The 14,403-nt window shown below is 43.7% G+C and overlaps 1 long non-coding RNA gene across 1 annotated transcript; it reads left to right on the forward strand.

Moving 5' to 3' along the window:
* Window positions 1–5,453: 5,453 nt before the first annotated feature.
* LOC134564631 (uncharacterized) lies at window positions 5,454–14,091 on the forward strand. Its single transcript, XR_010083589.1, has 3 exons — window positions 5,454–7,043; window positions 13,519–13,668; window positions 13,862–14,091. It is a non-coding gene; the product is annotated as an uncharacterized LOC134564631 (long non-coding RNA).
* The last annotated feature ends 312 nt before the right edge of the window (window positions 14,092–14,403 follow it).

The following is a 14,403-nucleotide window of genomic DNA, read 5'->3' on the forward strand; positions in this document are numbered from 1 at the left end:
TTTTATTAAAAAGTAAAAAGTTACTGTTGAAGTATTTGCATGTGTTACAAAGGGGCCAGGAGAGCACCAGCAGAGTAGCAGAAACAACCAACAGATACGAAGGGAAAGAGGCAAGAGCATTGAACACTTCCCTTGCTTCCTTCTTCCTGAATTCTGTCTGTAGGTGGAAAAGGAGCATCCAGAACTATTATGATTGTGTCAGATCCTGGTCTGATGAAACAGTGTGGGTTGAGGCCCTTGTGGTGCCACACAAGTGGTGGCAATCTCTATGCAACGTGGACAATTGCAAGTGTGAGCCATTTTGCCTTCTCCCTTTCCTCTGCCCACATAAACATGTACCTCAATCAGGTACAGCCACAAAGGCAGAAACATTTCTCAGAAGAAGGGTTTAAAGATGGGAGTGTATGATTTTAGATGACTGTGGTACCGCCGACATTTGCTTTTTGCAGAAAATTAATTTTTTTTTATTTCAGTGTCTCATTTGGAGGCGGGTAGGAGAAAATGCTTTGGAAGGTCTGGGGCTGAGTTCCCCTTGCTGCTTGCAGTAAGGGCTGGCAAGAGCATCACGCCCCACGGTCTGGCGGGGATCCATGGGCACCAGGTGTCAGCCTGGACGCTGGTGGCACATCCCTGCAGCAACTCATGGGACAGAGCTGGCAACCCAGGCAGGAAACCCAGGCAGAAAACCCAGGCAGAAAACCCAGGCAGGGAACCCAGGCAGGCAGCCCAGGCAGCCACGCCGCTCTCCCACACAGGCACTCAAGGGCAGGGGCACGTCTGGCACAGGTGGCATGCAGATTAGGTGCAAAAACAACCCAGAGCATAATATCTTAGAACTGAGTCCAAATGTTTTTGGGCTAGAGTGTTGTTACTGTAAACAGGCAGGGTTGGAGATTGCTGCAGGTCTGGCTGGGACTGAAATGCTGTGTTTATAAGCTGGAGGCAAATCAGAGAAAAGAAATACAGAATTCAGAGGCAGGGAAGTTAGAAGTAATGATACATAACAATCATAGAACATTTAGGTTGGAAAAGACCTCTAAGATTATCAAGGCCAACTTTTAACCCAGCAATGTCAAGTCCACCACTAAACCATGTCCTCAGGTGCCTCACCTACAGCTAAATTAAATACCTCTAGGGATGGTGGCTCGTCCTGCTACTGGAACTCGGTCCTCATCCTTGGAAACCTGATCCAGTGCTTGATAACTCTTTTGGTGAAGAAATTTTTTGTTAATAGCCAATCTAAACATCTACTATTGCAACTTAAGGCCATTTCCTCTTTCGGACATGAGAGATCAAGAGAAGTATATGGTAGACACATCCATTTTCTGGGATAAAGAGGGTAAGAGGAACGAATTCTGTGGGTTTCAAGGAGATTTTGAAAGCAAGAAAGAATGGTGTGTGAGAAGGACAATTCTCTTCAGGAACTGAAAGGCTAAGACACAAAAATTGAAGCATTCAAACCAGAAGTTAATTCAAGTCCAGAGATATTGCTTACACCTCCAGGATTCCCTGGGGAAACCCTCTTTGCTCCAGTCATTTCGAATGAAACCAGCATGGCCATTGGGGATATATATGTGGCAAGAGTGCCCTTGAGAAAGCAGGAATATCAGGGGAGACCAGTCAGCAGCACCTGTGCTGAAGTTGCTGCTTGAGGTTCAAGCAGGACTGCCCTGCCAATTCACATGATCAGCAGCAGGGAAGCCCAGCTATCCCAGTGGATAATCCCAGATGTAAGGGAACTAGAGCCATCAGTGCTGATCAGACCAGCCTGGCTGGACCCATCCCAGGCCATCTGGTTTCTGTGGAAAACTCCCAGGTGTCTGTCACCCCACACCCCAAATCCCTGGGCAAAGTCCTTATGTTCTAAACACTCAAAGATTTTGGCACGTGGATTGTAGCAAAGAATTGTCCATCCTGCAAAGGGTGGTCTTCTGGTTCTCTCTCATGGTTCTGTTTCTTCCATCTGAAAACAGTGATGAACCCAGTTATAAGTCAAGGGTGAGTGAGAGGGTGAAATGAAAATAGTATCTTTGCCTTGAGCCTTGTCCTTTATGTAAGAGTATTCATGCTAAAGGCTTATTAGATGCCAGATGTACCCAAGACTCTGACGTGTGTTTATTTATAGTGACATAACATTAAGACAGCAGTGGACTGAATCAATGGGAAAATTTAAATATTATCTGAAAAGGAAGAAAAATGACAGTACAGTGATGTTGAGAATTGACATGCATGCAAACACATACAGATTTAGAGGTGGTATTTTTACTTCCGTCAGATCACTTTTCTGTTTTGCTTAGGGACCTTAACCCAGCAAAATTCCTATATACATTCCAGCATTTATGAATAATCAAAATAGTTAACAATATTATGTAACTGTGGTTCTTGTCATTAAAGTCCTCATCCTGAAAACTGATCCTTCAACAAAATTTGTGGTCCAATTTACGGGTTCTGTGAAGACAGAGAGACAAAGTCCATGTTCTGACTTCTTGGGAGCTGCAATTTCCTGGTGGACTGCAGCTGCTCCCTTATCCCCCAGCTCTTTCAACTTTCCCAGCCTCCCACACAGACCACCCTAACTGTCCCAGCCTCTTTCTGCTCTTTCTGCTGGGCCCTGCCCCTACGCATCCTTGAGATGTCATCCTGACATGATTCACACAGCTCATACACATGCAGGAGATGAAAGAAGGTTCCTGGAGACAAAGATAAGGAAAATTAAGACTTCAAGCTATGCTTTTGGTTTTGCTATCTCGCTGTTTGTCTAGCTTTTGCTGTTTGACTGATAAATACATCTGTAGAGCATCAATCCCTAAAATTAAATTATATATTTTATATAAGCTGATAGATACAGAGATATCAATCTCTAACATTCCAGTGTCAGACCCTATTTGTAGAAGTTATCCAGCAGAGTGATATTACTTTAAATCTCTGTGTACATACACAATTCTTCACTGTGTGAGGACAGAGTGACGGCTGCCACATTCTGAGGGTTCATCCAATTTTATATCAGCTGAGGGATTAGCACAGAGCATCTTGCCTTCCTGGTGAAACTGAGGATGTTGCCTGCCCAGCTGAGAGACCTGGCAGACCAGAGTGTGCAGTCCTGAAAGAGGAGCTTTTGAACATTATAGCAGAGCAAGAGCTGGGTTGTTGAGAACAGGACCATACTGAGTGCCACCAAATACACACATGGCCACATCCTGACCTGTCTCCTTGTGAGAAGGAGGTATAGAGACCCTGCTGGGAAGATGGAGAAAAATCAGTCCTGGAAGACCTCTAATCTTAACAGAGGCTGGTCAGGTCTGAGATGTGAGCTGACACAGCCCTTCTGTAAAGTATTTTTTATTAGAATATTTCACATTCTTGTTGAAAGATCCACCTGTCTTCTGAATCTTGATAAATGTAAAACATTTCTATTGGAAAAGTATCCCTCTCCTAAAGTAAGCTTCCAGTATGCATAACTGCAGCAAGAGACCCAGGAATGAGTCTTAAAAATAGGATCTCCTGGGATCCGACAACCCATTGAGCTCTCAGGTGCCTGGTGGGCAGTTTTTCGTGTCACTTCACTTCACTTCACTTCACTTCACTTCACTTCACTTCACTTCACTTCACTTCACTTCACTGTACACAATTAATATTAACCTAATTCACCACTATTTCACAGAAGTTAATTAATTTAGCAAAATATATTGTGGGACCGCAAGATTTTTTCATTCAGTTCAATATGAATGTGCTCATGTATTGATCTGGAGACTATCAAGGACTAATCTGTTTTATAATTTAACTAGACTATTAGACTATGTTCATTAGTGAAAAAAATATAGTTATCTATTTTCTTCTCTTTTTGCAGGGGACGAAAAAATAAATAAGCAAACAAATTCTACCCTTGAGATGTTTTCCTATCTGTTGCTTGTGCAGAGGAAAGGAGATCAGAGAAAGGGAGGAGAAGCAAGATAAAGGAAGGGAAGATTGTGGAGAGAAAGAACATTTAGCTCTAATTTGTAGGACTTACAGAATGACCTTATGTCAAAATTTCAAATGTAAGGCCAAATTTGTTTCTGGTGCTGCCTCTCTGAAGTGCTGCCAGAAAGGGCTTTAGCCTAGTGTTATATAGCAGGAAAGTGGGAAGCTTGCTCTTCCACAGAGAAATATGTGAAAGTAAAGGCTTACCCAGGAGCCATAAATCCAGTTTTCATAACAGGTAAAAGATAAAATGCCCCATGAGCAGCCCTGCCCTGCCTGTGTGTGAAGAGCCATGGCTGTTCCCCTGCAGCCTGAGCACCACTGGCTTGGCAAACTGCTCATGTTTGAGTGAGCCCTCGTCACAGCTGGGCCAGACAGGGCTCTGCTGGCAGCTGGCAGTGCCCACGGTGCTCAGAGGAGCTGGTTCTGCCCACAGGGCTGCTCCTCCCACGGCCCAGCAGCAGCCCCATCCTCTGCCTCTCCGGCCAGCTCGCTGAAAGGTCAGCACAGACCCCAGCAAGGATGTTCCCTCCATCTGTGCCTCCTCTTTGGGTGTGCGTGGAATGCACTGACAACTGAGGGCTGAGAAACACATCCAGCAACAACCTTTGCTGCAAACAGGCACTCAGTTTGCCATTGTGCTCTGTGTGCTCTTTTAAAAGCCTTGGATTTAAGGCTGTGTGTTAAGAACCAGTGACAAACCATAGAACCTGACAAGTGGCAGACATGCTGGAAAAAATGGCACCACATTTTGTAGAAGTGTTGCAAAATTCAAAAATCTTTGGCCAGTACTGCTGAAAAAAAAAGAAAATCAGTATTCCTAAAGGGATATGGAGTTACTTAGAGAATGATTTCTGTTTTACAGGATTTGGAATGAATGAAAAAAAAAAAACCCAAACCTGTACAAAGACATAGCTCTTTAGGACTTTCTTGACTTTAAAGAGCAAAGGCATCTCCTCCCTGTTGGATTTTGTGGGACTTTAGTGAAAGACTGCAAAGATAATAGCAGTGAATTACTGTTAAGTCAAAATTGTGTTGTTCACATGCCTGCCTCAGGCCCTGTGGTTTGCTTCACTTCTTCCAGCTTCTGAATAGAGACTGCTACTTGCAAAAAGTGCTATTATTAACCACATTTCTCCCTGGTGCAATGACTTCTCCAATAAGAAGTGACCCCTTGGCATATGACCTGAACAAATGTACATAAGCTTTATCTATAAACTTCCAGAGTCGTTTTTTATTAAGTTTTCATTAAACTAGATAACAACAAAGGAAACCATCACCAGCGGAATAAGCAAACTCTTCATCTAGTGCCAACAGAATTATTGCCAGGTCTTTTTATTGAAAAAAAGAATGAGATTCTTTGTTGAAATACAAACAAGGTTGCTTCTTAGATGTAGGCTGGCAAGTGGCAAATTAAAGAGTTCAAAACCAAACCCCATTTGTGTAATAACAAACCTCAGAAGGATTCTGCCTCTTCTTTTGCTTCCCATTTCAGCTTTGTTATAATTGTCTCTTAAATACTCCAATTTAGATTTAATGTGACTATGGCTTTTCCAAATAAAGTAGAGCAAACAGAGCAGTACAAGTTGCTGGGGGTTTTTTATTTGTTTGTTTGTTGTTTTGTTGGGCGTGGGTTTGTTGCCTTGTTTGTTTGTTTGCTTGTTTGTTTGTTTTTGGGTTATTTTTTTGTATTGCCAGAACAATCACATACCCTTTATATTATAAAATGCCATCTTCATATTTTAGGGCCATACTGTGACAGCAATGATTAGTCACTACTAAAAACTGTACGAGTTCAGTCTCTGAACTAGTGTGGGGAATATCCAGTTAGCTACTGACATAGTCCAGTACAGATTCATCTGCCAGAATTCAATAAAGCCACGTTGTTTGAGAATAAACATGGTGTATCTGTAATATTTCCACATATCTCTGTCAATATATATATCTGTTTTATATTACAAGCATGATGATTAAGATATGTAAGAGCACTTAATGCACAAAAATATACCAAAACTTGCACTTGAAGCTTATTGTTTCAGCCTTCCAGAACCATGAACTGCAGATGTGGTCCTGCCTGTAGGATTTAAGGTCATGAAGTGTTTTCAGAGAGACATTGACTTTGAAAAACTAGGAAAGATGGATTCATCTCACAGGTAGTGAAAATGCTGTGGGAATAGTGATGTGAGTCATGATCCTGCCTTAAAACTATAAGTTCTTCAGGCTTGCAAATGAGGTTGGATCTTCACTGACATTTTCTTCAGATCCTTCTCCCCTCTGGATTATTATGGGAGTGTGAAGACCCTTGGTACTAGAGGACAGAGGTTTTCCATGTAAAGGCATGTAAAACCAGATGACAAATGTAACCAAGTCCATGTTCCCAAAAAAAAAAAAAAAAAAAAAAAAAAAAAAAAAGTGGATATTATTTAATATTACTAGCTGTTTTCACATGAAATGCAGCTTTGCTGTCCAGCAAACAGGCTCATTGGAAAACCAGCAAATTTACTGTGTCACATGCTGTTTCTTGCTAGGTTACCAGCACTGATGAGGGGAGCATTGGAGGGTTATTTTAGCTTTACACATGTAGAAAAAGAGAACACAGTTAACACTGCTACAGTATATACTTTGGAGCCAGGATGTTTCCCTTCAACTGTTATTCAATGAATGGCATTATTCAATATCTGTAATCCTTCAGAGATTAAGAATAATTATCTAATAAGATATGCTTTAGTGCATCTGTAACATCTGCAGTCTCCTGGTCACAGAAATGCATTTGTCACAGCGAGCACAGGGAGGAAACAGGCAGCCCTTCCCCAGCTGAAAACCTTATGAAAACAGGGACCTCTCAGAGGAGACTGGGCAGGGGGGGAACAGCTCTGCACGCTGCTTGCCCCCTTGCACAGAAAAAGCAGAGCTTAATTAAAAAAAAAAAAAATCATAAACCTGGGACTTTAAAAGAAAAAAAACCAGAAAAGCCCAAATCCAACAAACCCACATATTTGTGGTTCTTCAAAGGGGCAGGCTCAAAAGAAACCGCCTCGAAAGCAGAGGAGTCTCCTAGGCTCTTTGCTGCTCTCAGCATCCGTGTAAGTAACTCTCTCCACAATTATCAGCTGAGTCTATTTCACCACAACGGGTTTAATTGTGCATTGAGGGAGGGAGGGAGATGACAGGCAGCCTCGAGGAAGAGATTTATCCCGGCCTGTCAGGCAGTTTGATAAGGGATGTGGACTCTGCGATGTCTCACAATGGCTTTTTTATTTGTTTGCTTAATACTGGGCTGTTTCAGAAACGCACACAGCTGAGCTGACAGGAGATGCAAACAGAGCACACTCGTTTGGGAATTACGGGGGTGGCGGTACACAGGAAAATAGCCTCAGTCTTCTTCACAGGAAAGTCAGCTGATAAACTGATCTAAAGACGGCGTATCTTCCTTCCTGTAAAATGCAATAACAGGCAGATCTTGTGACCTCGATGACCTTCTGCCGAGTTTTCTCCTGCCCGGGGAGGGAACGGGGGAAGCTTTCCTTGGCAGGCGGGGCGCACGGCTCCTATGTGAATCATGTGGCTGTGCTTAAAGCGGGAGCCAACAATACCAGCACAGTGGCCCACATATCTTTGAAAGCGGGCGAGCGCACAAAGCGGTGCCCTGCTCGCGGAGATAAGCCGCAGCAGCCCTTTCATTAAACATCCGCTGTGTACTTCCCGTCGGGGCTGCGGGCTGGCCCCGGGGACGGCCGGCTGACGAGAGCCAGCAGACACCCTCATGCCTTCTCGTCTGTCTGTTTAGGACACATTTTCCCCGCAGTGCTCGGCAGACGGCAAAGAGAAACACACCATTTGTGTCACCCTGCTAAATACACACAGCTTTCTCAACCCTGCATCACGCCGCAGCCTTTCTCACCCCTCTCTTGGCTCTGCGCAACAGGGTAAACATCATAAAGAACATAAAAAAGAGTTTTCCTGAGTTTTCCCTGACCTTCCCTGGCAACAGAAAGCTTTAGCGGGGTGAGGTTTTTTCCCCCTCGAGAAAACATGCCTCCCGCCCTCCTTCCTCCTCAAACAAGTTTGGCAAAAACCTAGAGTCTTGTGCTTGAGGGTCATGCTCAGGGGTCCTTCCAGGAAACTCCATTCAGAGGAGTTAATGCAGCAGCTCACTTGCCTGCTTTGACTCATGCTGTGTCTGTGCTCACTTTTCCTCCCCTCGAATTATGTTTGCTTTGTAGCACCCAGATTGTCCCAGCTCTCTCCTGCTGTACAGGTTGACAGCAGTAAGACAGCGTCAGGCAGGGCTTTCCCTGCCTTGCTCCACGTGTGGCCTTCCCACATTTGCTGCATAGTGTAAAACACTGCTGTCTCTGCTCTTGGTACTGTACACCCACCCCATCGCATCTAAAAGCTGCACACCCTTCTCTAAACTATCCAGGAGTGCTTCCTCTCAGTCCTTTCAGCATTTAAAGCTGTTAAGGTTTGTGCTGGTACAGAACCAAGAGCCTAGGGCAGGACCTGATTTTATGAGGTGCTATATGTGGGTCCTGATTCAAGAGCTTGCCAGCCAAAAAGAACTAGAGGAGAAAAGCAAGTCAGGAGTGGGCACAGGCAGGATGCAGGAACTCTAAATACTGTGCATACATGTCTTGAGTCAGTATAATGTCTTAAGTTGGTATATAATTGTCCTTATTGTTATGGTGAGGAAAAAGAGATTTAAAGTGGCTGAGTTATTTGCCAGGGAAGGCACTGTGTCAGAGGTGCCATTGTGCCTGTGCAGTGATTGAAAACAGAATCAGAGTTTTAAAAGTAGGTCTGTGAGGTCTGTAGTTGGATTATTGTCCTAATATACGATAAACAACACCATCTAAACCCCAGTAAGATTGTCTGTGGCTTTGCAGGGATCTGAGAGATAATGGCACCAGAAATGGTACCGGGTCCCACTGCCAGGGGATGCATTTGGTGGCATAGGATCTTAGGCTGAGCTGTGATTTTAAAGCAGATTTGTGTTAAACAGGAAGGCAAATATTTTTGATCATAGCTAAGGACACTTCTTTCTCGGGTGTCCAGTTTGAGGGTGATCTGCTTGAGAGGAACATGGGCATATGAGCTGCTTGCTGACAAGCTGATTCCCAACCCCTCCTATCCTGCTTCCCTGGGCTGACACTTGGCACCCCCTCACCTGGCATTTGGTACCCACGAAGCATCGGGCACAATAAGAGGCAACGTTCAAGGCATAATTCTCATCCCCTCCTCCTTTTTCACCTAAGGTATTAGATACAGTCTGCATTTTATGGCCACCCAGCAGTCACTGGTCCCCCTGCAAGTGCTGTTGACTACTTGGAAACTGTTCTAGGTCTAGAATACAACTTTAAATGGAGAAAGAAACGTGTTGCAAATTCAAGAAACACTGCTGGGTATAGAGCAGTGAGCCCTGCAGCCACAGAAGTCAAGGTTCAAAATTCTGTCTCCTAAAGTGGGTTCAATGAACAGAAAGAAAAATCTAGTGCCAGATGTCTGCTCATTAAGGAAGTTTTGCCACTTTCCTCTCTTTCTTTTTGTCCATCTGGAAGGATGGAAATCTCTGATGTGGCCTGTACAGGACATTTCTTGGAGGAGGAGGGCACCCCCTCCCTTTCTGCAGTGCAGTTTAACTCATGTAAACACAGACCCAGCATGGCTGACCCCAGGAAGAGTCTGTGCAACCAAGGAGTTATTTTGTGGATCAATGTGGATTTCTTATGTGTCTGAAAGTCCATCTGATGTGGGTCAAATGGGGGCAGAGAACATGCTAACAACCAGCCTGTAAATGTGGCTGCAGGGCTCTGCCTGAACCCGTACTTTGGTGTCTGGGGTTTGCTAGAATATAATCTAAGTGAAGGCAATCCTCATACAAAAAACACATCGCAAATAATCACCCCGAGTTTGCTTGAAAACTCAATTCAAATTGATGCAAATGCAATTAGCTCTGAAATAATCCACATTTCTGATCTTTGAACACAGAGGACTTCTCCTAAGATTACAGTTCTATATAGAGTGGAGAGGAGGCAAATGATAACTCATAAAAATTTTGCTGAATACATGTAGATTTGAGACAATAATGTTATCCATAAGGTAAAGATGCATAAGAAGAACAAGAAAGGACTTTTTATTAATACCAAAAAAGGGAAAGAGACAGAGAAGAAGGAAGTCTTCTCCCCACCTTCTTAATACAGAAGAGTTGGGAAGGTTAAAGCCTGAATCTTTAAAATTTCATAAAATTTTATGAAACCATAAAATTTCAATGTGAAAAAACCCAATCATTTAAGATAGTTCCATTTTTTTTGTTTGTTTCCTACACAGTAATAAAATTATTAACATGGCCTGAGAACACATGTTTTGAGGGAAAAACATAAATATATTTGTAGGTAATATTTGTATAGGCTTGTCCTTTATTAGGACAGTATGCTCCTGTGTGGGTGGAAGATAACTCTAACCTCAGTCTGTAGCTCCCACTTACTCACCTGAGCCAAGTGCATGGGAAGGTTTTATGAAATGTTACATGAAGCAGGGAGTGTTTTTTCACAGTGCACACACTTTGTGAGCTGTTTGTTAGGGGTCGAGGCTGGCCTTTAGGATGAAATGTCAGTTTAGCAATGGTGCACAATACTACAGTGTGGAGCAGCCACAAACCCCACACAGGGCTGAGCTGGGCTCTGCCACAGGCTGTGTGGTGTAGGGGAGCACACATCAGTGCATCTGATAGCCTCAGCTGCAAGGAAAGATGGCCCTTCCTCTTCCTGAGTCCTTGTTCAGGGTGCATTTTTCTGTGAGAGGGACTGTGCAGCTCTTTGTGCTGTCCAAGTGTCTTCCTCAGCTGCACTGCCTTGAGATGGCACTTCAATACCAACCCTTTGGTGGGATCAGCACCTCTCCCACCTCAGAAATGGGGTGTGCAGGTGTAAGTTCTTCCTTCAGATCTCCTCTGAAGGGGAATGAATCGGAGCAATTATATCAAGTCTTCCTGCTTCTCTTTCTAACATGTACCCTCTCTCTGCTGTGGATCATTAGACCCTCCAGACATCTTACACAGCCCCTGTATACCCACACTCATGGGGTGTCCCATCAAGCTAACAAGCAAATTACCTGTGACAGTCCTGGCCAAACTCCTGGTAAAGGTTCTGAAACACAATAACACCCTCACTCTTTCTTTCTCTCTTGTAAAATCAATCAGACTTACACTTTAAATAGGCAAATAGCCTAAAAGAGAAATTTTCCCAGACTGTCAGGGTCCTGCGAAGGGGAGCTGAGGAGGCTCTTTCTGCTTGTCATTTATTGTTGAAAGAAAGTGGGTTACACCAGAATTATGAATCTTCAAATGGAGAGAAATATTTGTAAATAGTCCATAAATGACTGGCAGTCTCCTTACCCTCCTGGCTGTATTTCACATCCCACATTTTCTTAAGTCAGACCTTTCTGATTTTGCTAAGGTGACAAGTCATTGTTAGAATGTGTTAAACTCAGTTAGAAGAGTATATGGGATGATTGATATAATTAAGGATCATGCTTTGGGGGTCCTGGGGAATTAAAAAAAAGCTTTCTCCATTTGCGGAAACCCATGGCTAACTGGGCCACAGATTAAAAAGCTGCTAGTAACCCTATAAAGATGGTTACATTAATCAATTACCTCTCCAATTTGCAGGGTATTAGTTGGCATGCCATATAAATTGTACATTGTGTCTCCTTCCAGAACCCAATTCTAAAAGGTTCCCCAGTTCTGCAGCACTGCACAGAGCTTCCTCTGCAAGGGCTCATCTACTTCAAGAGCTTTACAAAATGGATAACTTTGCTTCTGTGTTGGTTCTGCTATTCAGTTTCTTTTCCAGTGTTTGCTCTTTTATCTGTCAATTTGCAAAATGTTTGCTAGAGGTTTCCCAGTCAGTGGTGCAAATTAAATTAGGTTTGTCTGTAGAGGTTAATTGATTTTCCGTCAGAATTGCCAGTACAAGACATTTGAGGATATTGACCAGGCCCCATTTTATGTCACTGAAATATAACAAGCTCCCCCTGCCCACCCATCCCCACCCCCATGCTCGCCCCACCCCACCCTCCTGCTTCTTTTTAAGTGCCTTTTGGATTCTGAAACTTCTGGGGTCACATTTTGAAGCGTCTCTTCACAACAATGTGATGCTCTTGCAGAAAAGACAAATGTCACTCTGAGATATATTAGCAGGAGTGCTGGGTGTAAGACAAGAGAGGTAATTATTCTGCTCTACTTGGCACTGGTGCAACCTCAGCTGAAGTACTGCATCCGGATTTGGGTGCTGCATCTTATGATAACTACAACAAGATGATAAGGAGTTTGGAAAACATGAACCTCTGAGAAAGGTTAAGAGAAGTGGGATTGTTTAGTCTAGGAATCAGACAGAAGGAAGATATTAACACTTTGCAGACACATAAAATTGTTCTAAAGAAGACAGAAATCAGTTTCACCCTTTTCCACAGAGGGTAGGACATGAGGCCATAGAATTATAGAATTGTTTATATTGTAAAAGACCTCTAGGACCATTGACTCCAGCCATTAACCCAGCACTGCCAAGCCCACTACTAAAGCATGTGTCAAGTGCCAGATCTTCTTGTCTTCTAAAATGTCCCAGGGATTGTGCCTCCACCACACTACCGGACAGCCTGGTCCAATATTCGACACGCCTTTTGATGAAGGGATCTTTCTGAATATCCAATCTAACCATCTCCTGGTGCTGAGGCCATTTCATCTTATGCTATCACTGGTTGCCTGAAAGAAGCAGCCAACCCCCACCTGGCCACAGGCTCCTTTCAGGCAGTTGTAGGGAGTGACAAGGTCTCCCCTGAGCCTCCTTTTCTCCAGGATGAACACCCCCAGCTCCCTCAGCTGCTGCTCCCAGCCCTGGTGCTGCAGACCCTTCCCCACTGCCCTGCCCTTCTCTGGACTCACTGCAGCCCCTCAGGGTCTGTCCTGCACTGAGGGCCCAGCCCTGCACACAGCACTCGAGCTGTGGCCTCACCAGTGCCAGCACAGGGGACAATCCCTGCCCTGGCCCTGCTGGCCACACCACTGCTGATCCAGGCCAGGATGCCCTTGGCCTTCTTGGCCCCCTGGGCACTGCTGCCTCATGTTCAGCTGTGCTTATCAGTATCTTGCCTCACTGGTTCCTCACAGCTGTGTGAAGAGTTGTCCTCCACACACTCCAGGAACTTCCTTGGCTGTTTCCTTCCCACTATGCTGAATTTCCAGCAGACATGTGCTAAGCTGAAGCCCCCCACACGAACAAGGGCCAGTCACTGTGAGACTTCTTCAAGCTGTTTATTGAATATTTCATCTGCCTCTTCAAATAATTGCCTAATTCACCACTTAAATTTAGAGTAAATCTTAGGGAAAATAGTCTGGTTGCAAATGCAGTGTAACACTGGAACCAACTTTTCAGAAGCATGGAGTCCCCCTGTAAAAGAAATTTTTAAAAACACATCCAGCAAACATCTGGGACACATCATGCAGTCTGTGATGTAATCTTGCTCCCCTGATGTGTGGGAATAAACTGCTGATTTTATTTCCAGTTCCCCATTTCTAGAATGTGACGGTTCTAAGAGAGCAGGCAAGAAATAAGTGTGGAAAGAGAAGAAAGAAAGTAAATGGGACTACAACACAGATGTTTACCTCCACACCTTGGCTTTGTGTGTGAAGACTTCAGTTCTGCTGGAATCATGGTAAAATCCCCCTAGTCCAAAATACTCTGTAAGGCATGTTGTGACCCTTAACTTGGACCTCAAGCATGACAAAGGCTACTGAATATCCCTTTTTGGATTTCTCACTGAGCCCCATAATTTTTGAATGATTAAACTCCTATATTAGAAATATGTCTTTAGACTATTTCTAAAACACTTTTGTTTCTTTTTCTAGCAAAAAAAGAGAAGATTCCACTACATTGTTTTCAGTGCTTCTCAAATGGCTAATTGTCTTAATGGACAGAAATCTGCATTTTATTCCTGTATATCCAGCTTTATCCGACCTCTACTCAACCTGATTAAGATTGCTTCTGCCAGCAGATGTTACTTGTATTTAGACACTTAAAGAAGGTCGGGTTACCACATGGCCTGCTGATCAATAAGCTGAATAAAACTTGTGCAACTCTTCTGTCATGGAAAGATTGTTTTTCTACTTCCCTAAAGACTCTCAGTGTTCACGTGTGGCCACCAAAGTTTGATACCCATATGCGCATAAAGCCAGGACCACAAAAATGGAGCAAGCAAAATAGGCTGGTGTGTGACATGTTATCATACAGGCACTTATACCCGTATGTGCCATGATCACAAACTGGAGTGTAAAAGCAAAATACCCAGTGTACATAGCTTGCTAGTACAATCTCACCAACCACATGAATGGTCCCTTGCTGTTTTTCTCTTACACACACACACACACATATACACTCATTTTGGTTACAG

Source organism: Prinia subflava, chromosome Z, assembly GCF_021018805.1.
Source record: "Prinia subflava isolate CZ2003 ecotype Zambia chromosome Z, Cam_Psub_1.2, whole genome shotgun sequence".
Taxonomy (NCBI): domain Eukaryota; kingdom Metazoa; phylum Chordata; class Aves; order Passeriformes; family Cisticolidae; genus Prinia; species Prinia subflava.